This window comes from Bos mutus, chromosome 13 (assembly GCF_027580195.1).
Source record: "Bos mutus isolate GX-2022 chromosome 13, NWIPB_WYAK_1.1, whole genome shotgun sequence".
NCBI classification, from domain to species: domain Eukaryota; kingdom Metazoa; phylum Chordata; class Mammalia; order Artiodactyla; family Bovidae; genus Bos; species Bos mutus.
In genome coordinates, this window is record NC_091629.1 from 69,057,138 (window position 1) to 69,074,024 (window position 16,887).

A 16,887-nucleotide genomic window follows, 5' to 3' on the forward strand; every position below is an offset into this window, starting at 1 on the left:
CACTTTTCTCCTTTTCTGTTTCTCTACCACCCCTCTCCAGCAGAGCTTCTGAACGCAAGGAAAAAACTCACATCTCTTGCATCTCCTGCATTGGCAGGCAGAGTCTTTACCACTAGTACCACCTGGGAAGCTATCTTCCCTGGTGACTCAGAGGGTGAAGAGTCTGCCTGGAATGCAGGAGACCTGGGTTGATCCCTGGGTCAGAAAGATCCCCTGGAGAAGGAAATGGCAACCCACTCCAGTATTCTTGCCTGGAGAATTCCATGGATAGAGGAGGCTGGTGGGCTACAGTCCATGGGGTCGCAAAGAGTTAGCCACAACTGAGTGACTTCACTTTCCTCTCCAGAAGGAACAAAAAAAGCAGATGTGGAAACACGTTCAAGGTACAGTCCTGAATGCTGTATCATCCCCGAGCTCGTCACCCAAACTAATTCCAAAATGGACCCAGAATTGTAGAAAAGTGTGCTTTTTAATCATAGCAGTTTGTCAAATGCACTCTCACCATCATTCAGATTTATGCAGCTCTTTAGAGCTTACAGAGAGCTTTTTCTTTAATGAATTGCAGTCACAGCATAATTCAGTGAATCTGGGCTTGAAACCAGATCTTCTCAGTCTTATTCTAGTACCTTTATCAGTTCATCAGTATCTAAAAATTGTGGTGGGAAACTGAAATAGATTGTAAAATAGAAAGGGTGTCCATGTGAATTTAAGACTGTGGTTTTTGAGTAGACCAAGCAGAATGTTAATGATCAAAGGCAACCTTCTACTACTAGGAAGTCAGTGCCATATTTTACACAGAGATAAATGGAAGACTGAGTGGGAAAATGACGTTCTCAGGTTCAGTAAGAATCTAATGCCACATCCTTGGCTATAATTCAGTTACCTAGATGCCAGGGCTATAGCCATCCTGGGCATATGAACACCTTCCTGCAGGCACACAGATCCCTGATTTAATCAGATACCCAATTCTCTCCAACCAGGGAGTGGCATCCTGGCCAACTAACCTGGAAGATACTATTTTCCTTACCAGTAATAAACAAGTGTATTGGCATGCAATGTAATTTAGTCCAAGAAGGAGTGAGGAGAGATGTGATGTGGAGCCTTGGGTTAAAGTTTCCTCACAAGGACATAGGATAGAGATACAGGATAAAGGCAGCACTTTCTTCTGTCTCTGCCTGTTGTTGAGTGTAATGTGAGGGCTGGAACTGCTACAGCCAGGTTGCCACCCTGAGGAACCCATCTTAGGATGAAAACAATTTAAGAAAAAAAAAAATTAACCCTGCATTATTTACATTTAGAGCTTTGTCTAGGCAACATATGTGCCTGCATGCTATGTTGCTTCAGTTGTGCCCGACTCTTTGAGACCCCACAGACTGTAGCCCACGAGGCTCCTCTGTCCATGGGATTCTCCAGGCAAGAATACTGGAGTGGGTTGCCGTGCCCTCCTCCAAGGGATCTTCCTGACCCAGGGATGGAACCTGCATCTCTTGTGTCGCCTGCATTGGCAGGTGAGTTCTTTACCACTAATATCACCTGGGAAGCCCATCTAAGCAACATCATACACTCTTATTATTCTAAACTACTTTGAATTGTAGTTTCAGGCATGGTTCTTAAATAATCTATAAAAGGATAAAATATCTAGATGAGTGAATGGATGCATGGATATGTAGATTTATAATAATTATATAACTGGGGCTTCCCAGGTGGCTCAGTTGGTAAAGAATCTGCCTGCCAGTATAGGAGACATATATCTATCATTTAACCTTCCTGATAATCCAGAGTGGAAATCATTATTATGTGTATAGGACACAAAAGGAAATTTAAGCTCAGAACATTGGATGAGTTGCCCAAGGTCATACAGTTATAGAGTAGCACAACAATTCAAATCCACCTTACGTGACACAAAGTCTATATATTCTACTGTTCCCTAATACTACCATTTAGAGATATGCGGATGATCTGAACAGTAACAAATTGTTTTGATTTCAAAGTCTAATGGTACAAATAGTTATTTCCTAACAGAAGCAAGGGTAATTAAGCAGAGAATGGCTTGTGAACTCTCTAAATTAAAACTAATTTCTCTTACTGATTGAGAAGTTATCCAACAGTTCAACAGGAGAGATAGTGAGGGGGACCACGGTGGTTCAGAACACTCTTGAAAGTGGAGAGACACATCATTAAGCCACCATGACAGGCATACACACTCAGATAGTTTTGGGTTAAGTGGGCTCTATGGTCAACCTGGAGTAAGCCAAGGAGAGCGCTCCCAGCCTCCCTCACTGCTAGAAACATCACCATAAAGAAAAACACATGAAATGATGAGAATGTCTCATTCTTTCCCTGTGTCACTGAACCACTCTATTCCTGTACCCTTTCATATTCCATTTAATAATTAATAATTTCTTCTGAAATTGAGAGGGAAAAAAAATACAGTTCAGGAATTTGGAGAGGGGGGTGACTTGAGGGTTGGAAGCAAATAGCTCCAGACCTCAAGCTAGAGAAGCAGTAATAACAGTACTTATCATTTTACCAACTGACAGAGAAGAACAATGTCGGAGAGGGGAAACTGTGCCATGAAAAATTGAAATAAAGAAGAAAACAAAATAGAGAGAAAATACAAAAGAGCTGGTCCTGAAAGAGAGCTGGTATCCAGGAGCGTGTTTTACTTGCCCTATTTCACCATAACCCTGGGATACTTTTAATTACTTGGCTCTTTTACAAACAGCGCCTGACTATTTTGTCAGAGGGTCAAGGATAACAGCGGGACCTGCCCTTTTCTTGTGCTTAAAGGGACACCACCCCATATTCGTTCAGGGGCACCCAACCTGGAACGGCTGTCAAGGACACGCAATTTTCCAGGCCGATCTTTCCCCCAAAAAAAGCCTCTTCTGGAGACGGTGCTTGCTAAACCCGTGAGAAAAGTCGGTACCATCAGACACTGTTTAATAACCCAGAATAAGATATTGTCTGAGGTGCAGCAAATGCCTAGTTGATCTCATATTTAATACTCACACTGAGACATGTCCAGACAATGGAATTAGAGGACAGAAAAAAAAAAAGGAAAACCGATGGATAAAACACTGATGATAAAAAAGAAAAATTGAATTTGGGGGAAAATAAGACATAATTTTTTTCTTTTAGTTTTTTTACTCCCAGTTCAGGACATATGTTCTTTAGCTTAAATGATGTTGATTACACTTTCCCCACTAACCCATTAAATTAAAACATTCATTTAATAGTGCCACAAAGATGTAATCTGAGAATTTATTATACACTAGAGCTAATTAAAAATATGCTTGTGTAGAAAAACCCAGGCTGTTTCCCCCATAAGACTAAAAAAATCCAGTCCACAGGAGGGTTAAAAAGAAGGATCATTTTCATATTTGTTATTTCTTCTTTAAATTTTATATTTTGCTTGTCTCCTTAACTGTAAATCTTTAAGATTGCATAACCCTAATTAAGAAAAATAAAAAGCTAATTGAGAGCCAGTATTCACAGAGGAATGCTGTTGGCTAAGGCCCCAGATATTTTTTGTATCTCCAGTGAATTGCTTGTAAAATTTCCAGGAAGTTTGGGAAAACTTTGCATTGACATCACTCAGCAAACTTGGAAAAGTTTTACCAAGGGGAAGAGTGGAGGCCAAACTGACCGTCTGGGGTACTGATCCTGTGATATTTGTAGATTCAGTTAATGCTGATGAATTTTGCAGAAATCTTCATTCTCTCCCTCCTGCCTACATTTCTATTCTCTTTATTGAGGAATAATTTAACCCTGTTTTGTTGTATCTTTGCTCCAGATTTTCTCCTTTCATAGCATTTCCTTGTTTGTCTATGTCAAAATAGATACTTTTGTATTATGATACAGAAAAGAAAAGAAAGTGAATTTTAGATTTATTCCCCTTTAAAGTGTAAGACTATATTGTCAGCCTACATCATTGATCAGTTTATACATGAAAATACCATGAATGACTTTTTATGCTTAAAATTATTTTGTTGGGAGGGGGTCTGTCTATTTTAATTTGAAAAGTCATTTTGAATCACCTTTTTACCTGGATGGGTTTTTTCCTCTCCTATATTTCCATTTTAATGGGTCCGATTCATGTCATGTTTCACAAGAAATCTTTAAGAATTTTTAAAAATAATCTTATAGATTAATTTAAAATAAATTGTTAGAATAATATATTGAACTACATAAAAAATATGCTAGTGAAATGGAGAAAGAAGGTGGCCTCTTTTAAAATACTACCCTTAAATGTGTGTCTCATAGAGAACTATTATATTAATAAGAAGATATTTTGGAGGAAAAGCATGTGAACTAAAAAAATTATGAGCCCTTATATATTATAGAGTTCATTACTATTTGTACTTGGTCAAAGATTTTCTTTAGTAACAGTTTTATTGAAATATGTCACATATCACACAATTAAGCTGTGCAATTCAGAGGTTTTCATTATATGTGCACATATACACAGAAAGGAGACCAAACCAGTCAGTCCTAAAGGAAATCAACACCGAATATTCACTGGAAGGACTGATGCTGAGGCTGAAGCTCCAATACTTTGGCCACTTGACGCGAAGAGCCAACTCATTGGAAAAAACCCTGATCCTGGGAAAGATTGAGGGCAAGAGGAAAAAGAAGTGACAGAGGATGAGATGGTTGGATGGCATCACTGACTCCATGCAACTTTGAGCAAGCTCTGAAAGATAGTGAAGGACAGAGGAGCCTAGTGTGCTGCAGTCCATGGGGTCACAAAGAGTTAGACCCGACTGTGCGGCTGAGCTACAACAACGTATACACAGATATGAGAACCATCACTGGAACCAAACATAGAATATTTTCAGTACCTTAAAAAGAAATTCCATGCCTTTAAGCTATGCATATCTGTCTCCCATCTGGCCTCCACCTTCTGGTCCTAGGTAACCATTTGTCTACATTCCGTCTCTATAGAGTTGCCTAGTCTGGACATTTCATATCAGTAAAATCAGGTAATGTGTGGTTTTTTATGACTGGCTCCTTTCCCTTAATGTTTTCAAGGATCATCCATGGTGTGGTATGTGTTAGTACTTCATTCTTTATAAAGGTTGGATGAAAGAATTTTTCAGTATCTCAATTTGAATTATTTAAGCCTCTTTATTAAAAGGCTTAGCATAAAATTATATTGAGCTTCTTTTCACCTTGGGATACAATGGTTCTTCAAAAAACAGACCATTTTAAAATTTTTAACATTTTAAATATTTCTGTATCTTGCTAATTCTTTAAAAATATATAATGTATAAGTCAACTAAATTAACTTTTCATTCTGAAATCAATTGGCAAATCACTCAGTATTCAGTAAAACTATATATGACTGTTCAATACAATTGGAATGTATCAAGTGAGATTTACTAGAGATATTCTGAGAGAAAACTTTTACAACTGAAAGGATTCCATGTATGTTTTATGTTCTGACATGAAAGTTATTATGTATTGAGTGTTTGCATGTGAAATGCTTACCCTATGGCTGTCACACAATGTGCAAACCTCTTTACATATTCATGTTATTTGAGTAGAGCCTGTGCTCAGTTGCTCAGTCGTGTCTGACTCTTTGCAACCACATGGACTATAGCCCACCAGGCTCCTCCTCTGTCCATGGAATTTTCCAGGCAAGGATACTGAAATGGGTTGCTGTTTCCTACTCCAGGGGATCTTCCTGACCCAGAGATGGAACCTGGGTCTCCTGCAATGGCAGGTGGATTCTTTACCACTGCATCACCTAGGAAGCTCCGTTATTTGAATATTAATGCTTATTTAATCCACGCTTTTAGTGATTATATGTCAGTCTCTCTCTCAGTTTACAGATTGGAGAACTGAGACTTGATAATTTTCTGAGAGTTTCTCAGGATCACATAACTAGCAAGTAGCAGAAACTAGATTCAAACCCCAAACCCCATTTCACATCTTAGTTTCAAAACCGAGTCCAAGCTTTTATTCTCCGAAGTTTAACTATGAAATTTTTCTAACATATAGAATGGCTGAAAGAATTTTACAGGAGATGCTAGCCACCTAGATTCTGCAATTCACTTTATAGACTACCTGGTTTATCAGTCTATCCATTTACCCATCCCTCTGGCCATCCACCAGCCCATATTATTTCTTAAACGAATTTTGAAGCAGAGTCCAGGTTCTGGTATCAGGCAACTCCAGCCATAAATCATGGCTCACCTACTTTATAACATCTTAGTCTATATCTCTGTTTCCTCTTCTGTTAAGTGGAAACTGTAATCATACTGGGGAAGATTTATTTATTTTTGGCTGTGCTAAGTCCTCACTGATGCTCTAGTTGCAGATTTTCTCTAGTTGGGGTGCATAGGCTTCTCAGTGGGGTGGCTTCTCTTGTTGTGGGGCACAGGCTAAATAGTTGTGGCACATGGGCTTACTTGCTTAGTTGCACGTGGGATCTTCCTGGACCTGGGATTGAGCTCATGTTCCCTGCGTTGGCAGGATTCTTAACCACTAGACCTTCAAGGAAGTCCTTACTAGGGAAGGTTATTTGTAACCTTGGTCATGATACTCCTTCTGGATCTGTTCCCCATTAATAATGTGATTTTACAACTTTCCTACCATGAGGTGGAGTCAGTCTCCCTCCCCTTAAATCGGACTGGCTTTGTGACTTGTGGCTTGCTTTGGGCCATAGACAAGCAGAAGAAATGGTCATTTGCCTGCTCTGAACATAGACTTCGAGCATCTTTTGTTTGTCCATTCTTTCTCTTAAAAACCCACCCCCTGCTATGTGAAGAAGCTTAGGCTGAAATGCTGAAAACCAGACACCATGCAGAGCAGAAACAACATGGCTGAGGACACGCCAGCTCCCAGAGGACCCAGAAACTGACCAGAGGCTCATGAAGGAGCCCCAGGGACCTGAAGAATCACCCATTGCTTCCAGCTTGACTTGCAAACCCATAGACAGCCATGAGCTCAACAAATGGAGATTGTTTTAGCCAATAAGTTGGGGATAGAATGCAACAGAAAACTGATTCAAGAATCTATTTCATAGACATGTGTAAGAACTAAAAAATATAATCCATATAAAATGCTTTGAGCTGTTTCTACCATATGGGATTTTATCAATAACCATGAACCTCAGCATTATTACTATTTAGGCATAAATAGTTAAATATATTTTTTGGCTTCACTGCACAGCATGTGAGATCTTAGTTCCTCCACCAGGGATAGAACCCATGCCCCCTGCGGTGGAAGCATGGAGTCTTAACCACTGGACTGCTAGAGAAGTTACTGCTATCTTTTTTTAATGGCAACTCTAAAGTCCACTTTCTCCCTGACTGCATGGTTTTCCCTTTTCTTCTTTCTTAGAAAACATGTCATGGCTCAGTTCAAATGTCACATCCTTGAATAAAACTCCTTTGAGTTACCTACCGTATTAGTTTGATCCTCTCTTAAGTACTCTATTTCACTCATCCCATATGCTACTGTGTGCGTCTATGCATCTATATTAGTGTCTCCCCCAGAATCCACACTGTATCTCATTCACATTTGTGACCTCAGCAATAGCACAGTATTCGGTTAGTATATACCGAATTAATGGATAAAAATAAAAACATGTAAAATTCTGTTTTATGCCAGGAACTCAAAGTCCCTATTTGGTGTCCTTGTTCTATTCGTATGGCATATCCCCTTAGTCAGTTCATTTTTTTCAAAGGGAACCCCTTCTTCAAATTAATGACATGTCAATTCCACCTCCATTTTGCCTGTATAAATACATCACAACCTACCTAAAGATTTCATCAGAGCCCACCCATCCTTTAAATTGCATAAAAGATTTATGCCATTAAATCCAATATTTGCAACTGAAGGCCTCAATGGAGCAACGTGTGAAAGTATTCATGGGTTGTTAAATGAAGCTGTTCACGCCTGTTCAGGCAAGAACTGGTTTATTTACAGTTAGACCTGGTCCTTTCCTCTCTGGAGATGAAGATACCTTGGTTATTTGGTAAATATTTATTGATTAAAAAAAATTAGTAGAGAAGAAATGGAGCCTAAGTCATTAAAACTCTGGGAAAAAAATGTTGATTACAAATCTCATACAGTTCTTCTGACTTGTCCGTTCATCCATAATCATCTGCCTTTACTTCCCTTCCCTTCTCCTACTCTAATTGTCATGTGCAACCAGGTAGCACATTGAAGCCTAGAAAATACGTTCAAATGAGAATTAAGTCAAGGGGGGTGGGGGGAGGAGATGGAAGGTACAGGACAGTGTTAACTAAGGATTTCTGAAAGTAAGCTTACAACACCTTTCACATGTAATACATGTGCAGAAGTTGTGTTTCATCTCTGTGGTTCAATATATACTTTGGATGACTCATGAGTATAGACAGTGGAAATCTGGGGCAGGAGTTGTACCTCCAGGGTTCAGACTGGTTTATCCCGGGGGGGCCTGGGTAACCTTGACTCTTCTGTGGCTCCATTTCATGACCGTCACTTGTCTGACTGCTCTTCATGATCCCATGGAGCATTCTGGGTATTACATTCTCCCCAAACTCTCATCTAAAATATGCCTGATTGATCAGGATCTCTCCCCTAACACCCCTGCTAACCCCTCAATGTACCAGTAGGACTGTAATTGTTTACTCTGCTAGTAATGCAAGAGATATTGATTGTAGCTTGCTTTTGTTTCTTTTCATTTTTGTTTCCCTAGCTCTCCTCCAACACCTCAAGCAGGACATTATTTGGTAAATCATGGGGAGATGAAGGAGTGAGGGGTATTTAGTAATCCAAAGCTTTGTGAGGGATCCAAAGTGTTTCCATATGCTCAGGAATGCACAGTCTGGATGGGGAGACAGGACATACCCGTACATAAAATCGTGTAACTTCGTATATACATGTCTCTTGACTTTCTTCATGTCTACCAAATGCATTGCTTAGGATCTTACAATTCAATTTTGATAAGGAGATAACATACTCTTAAGTTCTAGGAGACAGGCTTAATTGGTTATAAAACTGCTGTCAAGTTCGGTAGGCTATATCTAAATGTACAAACTAATTATTTAACTGGGTTCACTTTATCGTTGAAGTAGGTTATTGATTGTTAAGTTAATCGATAAAGTCAATATGGTTACAGCAGGTAGCAAGTCTTATGGGCAATACACAACTCCTGTTTCCTACCCACACAACAATAAAAAGGGATTAGATCAGCATTACCTGCCAAAGCAAGAAAGCAAAAAGAATATGTCTCCCATGTATACTTTGAAAATTCCCCATGTATACTTTATTTCTTATACCATTTTAACTAGTATTAGGTATACAATATGGTGGCATTAAGTACATTCACAATGTGTGAATATGTGATCTTCACCACTATCCATCTCCAGAACTTTTTCATGGTCCCAAACTGAAACTCTGTATTCCTTAAACAATAACTCTTTATCCCTTTACCCCTCCAGCCCCTGGTAACCACCATTCTGCTTTGTTTCTATAAATTTGTTAGATTCTTGGTACTGATATGGGCTTCCCCATGGCTCAGGGGTAAAGAATCTCCCTGCAGTACAGGAGATGTGGGTTCGATTCCTGAGTTGGAAAGATCCCTGGAGAAGGGAATGGCTACCCACTCCACTATTCTTGCCTGGAGAATTCCATGGACAGAGGGGGCTTGGTGGTCTACAGTCCATAGAGTTGCAAAAGAGTGGGACACAACTGAGCAACTAACCAACAACAATCAGCCAGGTACTGATGTAAGTATCAAGAATTATGTATTTGTCCTTTTGTGTCGGGCCTATTGCAGTGAGAGTATGTTTTCAAGGTTTATCCATGTTTGTAGCATAGATCAAAATTTCATTCCTCTTTAAAGCTGAACATAGACCACATTTGCTTATCCATTCTTCTGTGGATAGACATAGAGGTTGTTTCCACATTTTGGCTTTTGTGAATAATGCTGCTATGAACACTGGTGTACAATGTATGGCTGAACCCCTGCTTTCAATTACTGGGGGTACATACTTAGGAGTGAAATTGCTGGATCTAGTAATTCTGTTTCATTTTTTGACAAAGTACCATACTATTTTCTACAGTGTCTCTACCAATTTATACTCCTACCAGCAATGCACAAGTGTTTCAGTTATAGTTCCCAATTTTTTATTTACAATTGCTATTCTTATGGATGTGGTGTGGTATCTCATAGTAGTTTTAATTTGCATTTCTCTTATGGTTAGTGATGTTGAGTAACTTTTCATGTACTTATTAATCATTTGTATACTTCTTTGGAGAAATGTCTATTCAGATCTTTGGCTATTTTTCAACTGAGTTATTTGATTTTTTGTTGTTGAGCTGTAGGAGTTCTTTATGCTTTTTGGATACTAATATCCCATATCAGATATGTGATTTACAAATACTCTGTCCCATTTTGCGGGATGTCTTTTCAATCTCTTGTTAGTACCCTTTGATGTCCAAAATGTGTGATTTTGATGAAGTCCACTTAACCATTTTTATTTTGTTGTCTATGCTTTCATTGTCATATACAAAAAATTATTGCCAAATCCATTGTCGTAAAGATTGTCCCCTATAATTTTGTCTAAGAGTTTTATAGTGTTTGATTTTTGTATTTAGATTTTTGATACATTTTGAGTTAATTGTTGTATACAATGTAAGGTGAGGATTCAACTTTATTCTTTTGTATGTTAATATCCAGGTTTCTCCATACCATTTGTTGAAAAGACTATTCTTTCTTCACTGAAAGATAGGTCTTGGCAGCCTCAATGAAAATCATTTGACCATACATAAGAGAGTTTATTTCTGGGTTATCTCGTCTATCTGTATCATTTTTCTCTTTTATTGTTTTCTAGGCATCCAGAAACTACATGTACTGGTACTATGCAATGTGGAAGATAGAAAATCAAATAGAGAAGAATTGAAACTTTAAAAAGATGCAGAGGTGGTGAGAAGAGGGTGTCTGTTACTTTTTATTCTGGAGAATATCCAGAATAGCATCATTGCACATTCCATGGACTGGAAACAGTAGAGAAGGGACTCTCAAGATGAATGACTCTATGAGATCATTGAGAGTTGCCAAGTATCCAAATCTTGGCCTGAAAAGTTGAGTTCATTGCTCTTCCTGTATTATTTTTAAAAACTGTTTTTCAAGGATAATTACACATGAAAAACTATTCCCTTACTGTTTTCTGCCACTTACTTCCTATATATTCTACATCATGAGAACAACTTGTCCTGACTGATTATAAGCATCTCCAATGAAAATAAGATACACATGAAAGGAGCAGCACAAAATTTAAACTGTCTTTATATGCCTTTATTTCTCTTCCCACCACCAATATTTTCATTTACTATATTGCTTATGTGTGTATGTGTATCTGTGTGTGTGCACACATGCTTAGTCATGTTTCTTTGTGACACCATGAACTATAGCCCATCAGGCTCCTCTGTCCATGGGATTATCCCAGGAAGAAATGATGGACTGGGTTGCCATTTCCTCCTCCAGGGTAATCTTCCTGACTGAGGGATTGAACTCACGTCTCCTGCCTTGACGGGCAGATTCTTTGTTACTGAGCCACCTGGGAAGCCCCATTATATCGCTTAAGCAGTTATACATGTGGAGACACGAAAGGACAATTTTACTCAATTTATCATAACTCATTTCACATAGCATCCTTAAGTCTATCATCTGAGAAGAAGACTGAATTCTTCAGCGTTGTGTTTGATACAGAAATTCTGACTCTTAATGTGTTCATTGCTATTCTCTCTGGCCACACAGGCTGGAAACTCTAGGGTAGTTGACTAAAGCCAGCCTGGTTAGGATTCTGCTGGAAATCTTAACCATTACCCACAGCATCCTTCTCCCTGTGGCCCGAGCACTTCCTACCTAAATAATCAGCACTTGTCAAACACTAGCGTCAATTTCACCCTTGTCTGCTGGTTCACAGGCTCACACACTCAGAGTGGTTGTCACCCTTTATGTCTTACCATATGCTTCTCCACATTTCAGAAGAATTTCTCCAATATTTCCCATCCAAAGCCATTGTTCAAAGCCCACAGGTGGCTTGGCACTCAGCACACAGTGGAATTTTAGATTCCTCGGCTCACTTCCTTCCCTTGAGTGCACTCTTGACCTAGTCCTGGGCAGACAGCTCCTCAAGGCTGGGATTGTGCTCATCTTTGGCACAATTTCATCCATTGTGCTTGGCCCTAGATGTCTCTGCCCTTATATAAATATTAAATAATAACAAGACAATGACTGTTCTTTCCTCTGGAGGGAAGGGGATGTTTTCCACTCTTTACTTTCACCTTCCTCTCTTTTCATTTACACATTTCAACTTTAATTTTAAAAGTAACTGAAAAACACACTTGTACAAACGACATCTAATTTTCTGCACTTTGTTCTAGTGCCTTCAAGACCAGTTCTATTTTCTGTTGCATTCTGGCAGATCATCAGCTATGCTGCTTTAGATACTTAAAAAGATACTGGGGAAAAAAGCAGAAAAGAAAATATTAAAAATTAAATGTAACTTTTTATAACAGTCCACGAGTACTCCATACATCCTCTCGAGACCTGGGCATTCATTGTTGCAAGTAAAAGCAAAATTAAGAGGTGTGGAGTTCGTTTTGCTCACTATCAAGAAAGGAACATAGGTCTGAACTAAGGGAGGAAAATGTGAGCATTGTGAAATGTCATGACTTCCTGTCCCTGGGAGATTTATTTATTGGAATTATATTGCGAGGAAAAAGTCTAAATAAATTAAGTCCCTAGTTATTATGTCACATGTAACTGCATCGTAGACTATAGCCACAATTTTGCACTTATGTAAACTAAGCTGTCAAGGACTTGTTGTTTTAAAGCTGGAACCAGGCAGCTCCCCTGGCAGGTCTGTGGTCCCAGCTTCCAGTTTGATTCATGGCCGGCGCTGAGACACAGGAAGTTCGTGTCTGCTGTAATCTAAACACCATGAAAATGGAACAGAAGAAACAGTGCAGAAAGGTAAAAATAGGCGAAACCCCATAACCCAGACAAGAACCATGTAACACACTGGGAGGAAGAAGGAAAAAGTAAGACAGTGAACCACAGCATCACTGCACAATTAGGGAGACCTAATAATGGTTGGTCCAAGATTTGCAAGTCTCAGTGCAAAGTGAAATAGAAGGGCTCCCTGTTCAAAAATGGTTAAGAATTTCAAGACAGGGACAGCAGAGTATTAAACCAAGTGTGAAGGCCTCTCCATGCGGGAAGCCGGGTGACTACACAGATCACAACCATGTAGCTGGCCCTAGGGGTACCTTTAAACAGCCTTTAAGAAGCCATGAAATGGCATCGCCTCTGCTAGAAGGAAACAGTATCCATCATCCTTATTTTGTTTTGACAGTGTCATGCATTTAAAAAGTAAATACCTAATGATATGCATTCTATACATTTTAAAGTATTTTTTTTAAACATATGATTGTACACCAAATGCTTACAGTTTAATACTTTCCGTATTTTTCTTCTCAGACACAGTAATCTGGATTGTCCCTCAATTCAACAGCAATAAAATCTGGACTCAGTGTTTAGCTGGAAATCAGGACAGTGTTCACTGCTCCAAAAACAGCCACTGGGGGAAAGGGACTATTTAAGATACACCGCTATAAATCTGTTTGATTGTTTGTTTGGGGAGAAGGGAGTTTGAGCATTCCTACCCTGAGGCTGGCGGGCTACAGTCCATGGGGTCGCGAAAGAGTCGGACACAACTTAGTGACTAAACAACACCACCACCATCCTAAATAAAGTCAAGCTCTGATTTATTTTTCTATAACAGCAACAACAACCAGAAGGTATATTTAGCTCCTCATTGAAGAGGAAATTACCCTCTACTGTTATTATTACACTGTGCAAACAAAGAAAAGGGGACAAAATCTTGTCTTTAATCCAAAGCAAGAATTTACCAAAGGGAAGAGCAGAGGAATCTAGAGCAACAAGTCTGATCCTTAAAGCATCTCTTTTTAGCAAGAAGGTGAGTGTTTAGCACTTTGGGGGCCTCTCTGTGCAGCTCAGAGACTGGGCGCCCCTCAGGAAGCTCGCTGGAACCGTAACATTATCTGCCATAATTCGCACACCAGAGGATCTGTCAACAGGCAGTGGTGGGCCGTTCTGTTTCAACTGAAGTAATTAAATCTCTCTGCTCCCATAAAAGTAAAATAAAATAAAAACACAACTGCTTGCTGCTGGTCAGTGGAATTACACTGAGTGGAGGTAAATTTTAATTTCACGGTGCAAGTGTTAAATTATTGCCCTCTAAGCTGACTGCCAATTCTGCATGAAATCTCCCCACATTTTAATAATTTGTCTTTTGTTTAGGATGGAGAGAGACTTGGAAATAACACATGTGTTATGATTTGGAAGGAGATTTTATGTGCAATTAGGGTCCTGAGAACCACAATAGCATAACCACATTTAGCTTTCCTAATTGGACCAAGAGGAAACTATCATTTCTGAAATAATTCGGGGGCCTTAACCTTTGTTAAACTTCTCTAAAACACTTGGAATTATTTTGAGAGTGTCTGCTTAGTTTTAAGGTTTCAATTCAATTTGAAAACTGTGCCCTTTAGAGATGTGCATCTCCATTAATATGTAAAACTGGTTAATGATCAGTCTTTCATTACATTGTGAAATTGTGAAGAAAAGTCCTTTATAAGTGATTCTATGTGATAATTTTTTGAGTTATTTTTTAATATAACACTGACAGAATCCCACTCTGCCAAAACTCAGAGCCAAATAAATATCAACTGGGAAATTATTTCTGTACGACTCATCAATAAAAAGTTGACCATTTAGAAAAAGTCACTTTTGAGATATTGAAACAAGTCTCATAGATTCTTACTGATGGGCATTGAAAGCATCTCAAATATTTCTCATCACTTTTGCATATCTCTATCTAACTAGTGAAATCAAATGTTAAATGACTTTAAGTGAAGAAAGTGAAAAAATTGCTTTAGTTTGTTTTAATCAATATTTTATATCTTGCAAAGCACTCTGACTGCTGTGTTCAAAATCAATGATTCAATACATCCCTTGTAGTTCAATTGATTTGCTGCTCTTAGACATTCTGCATAGCTATTAATGGAAAATGGAATGAAAATAGAATGTTGTGCAGTCAGACCTGAATAATCTATACATAGTTTATCCTACACCCCAGGGTATGTGAAAAGACTGCTCAGGGGGTGAATCAACCTGACATCCTCCATATGCTATTGACTTGTCGAATCCCAAATTCTTTAATCTGGTATAAAAATAGCATTTTAAAACTGACTCACATTGGAGAGGTCCAGCTGCATCCAAGTCAATAAATCCTCAGAGACAGAAGAATGCATACTAACCAGATAGAGGATGGTACACAAGGCAGAGGTGAATATATATATGTATATTTAAATATATGTTTGTGTGTGTGTGTACACACACATATACATATAAACGATAAACATCTAGATAACTAGAATTGAATTTACAAAATCTTTGGAATTGGAATTGGAAGAAAGTACCCTATGTATTACAAGTAGGGGTGACAAGTGAAACCTGGTAAATCAGTTCAGAGTAAAATGTCCTGAACCATATACCAAACTTTACTCATTAGAGTTTTACATTTCCAGGCAAGGAATGATAACCTGTGTTTATTTCAGAGTTCCAAACTATATCCTGACAGATGCTTCCATGTTTCATATATGTTTATTTTAATCATTTTCTTCATCTTCATTGCCTTTGATTTTAGGAAATTCAAAGATAAAATATTAGAATGGCCATAAGCTTAAATCCAGTTTAGATGCCTCAATGCCCTATAGCAAATCATCTCCATTCTTTAGCTCCTCACAATAAAATAGGACCCACAGAATATAAAGGCAAACATGCACAAATCTGCATAAGCATGTATGTGTCTGTATCTATGTATATGTATGAGCACATATGTATATAGGCATATCTATATATATATTTTGAATACATATTCATTCAAGGTCTACTAAGCAACAAATTTAAAAATCATAGATCCAGAAGAAACATCCAGAGATCTTTGGACCTATCATTTTCTCTTTTTAAAATTTTAATTAAAAAAAATTAAGTATAGTTGATTTACAATGTTTTGTTAATTTCTGGTGTACAGCAATATATATATATATATATATTATACATGTGTGTGTGTGTGTGCATGCATATTCTTTTTAGGATTCTTTTGCATTATAGTTTATTGTAAGATACTGAATATAGTTCCCTATGCTATACAGTAGGATCTTGTTTATTTAATGTACAGTAGTTTGTATCTGCTAATCCCAAACTCCTAATTTCTTCCTCTCTACCCCCTGCCACCTTTCCTCTTTGGTAACCATAGATTTTTTTATGTCTGTGAGTGTGTTTCTATTCTTTAAGTAAATTTATTTGTAACATTTCTTTAGATTTCACTTGTAAGTGATATCATACGATATTTGTCTTTCTCTGTCTGACTGACTTCAATCAGTATGATAATCTTGACGTCTGTCCATGTTGCTGCAAATGGCATTATTTCATTCTTTTTTTATGGCTGATAGTATTCTATTGTCCGCATTTTTTTTATCCATTCACCTGTTGATGGACTGGACACTGATAATGTCATTCTTATTATGGACACATCAACACATTACATTGTCTAATGTTATGGTGTATATGTAGCAGAAAATCCTTTATACTCATTTGGTTATTAGTTTCCTTCAAGTTTGGGCTCCTGGTGTTCAGTTTGTCTGTTTAATGGATTTGTTAAGTCAAATATCATACAGGATGGATTAATCATAGTTGCTACAATCTCTTATAAACCAAGTTAAATATGTTTTCAAAACTAAATTATGTTGAGACGACTTCCCTGACAGTCCAGTGGTTAATACTTTGCCTTTCAA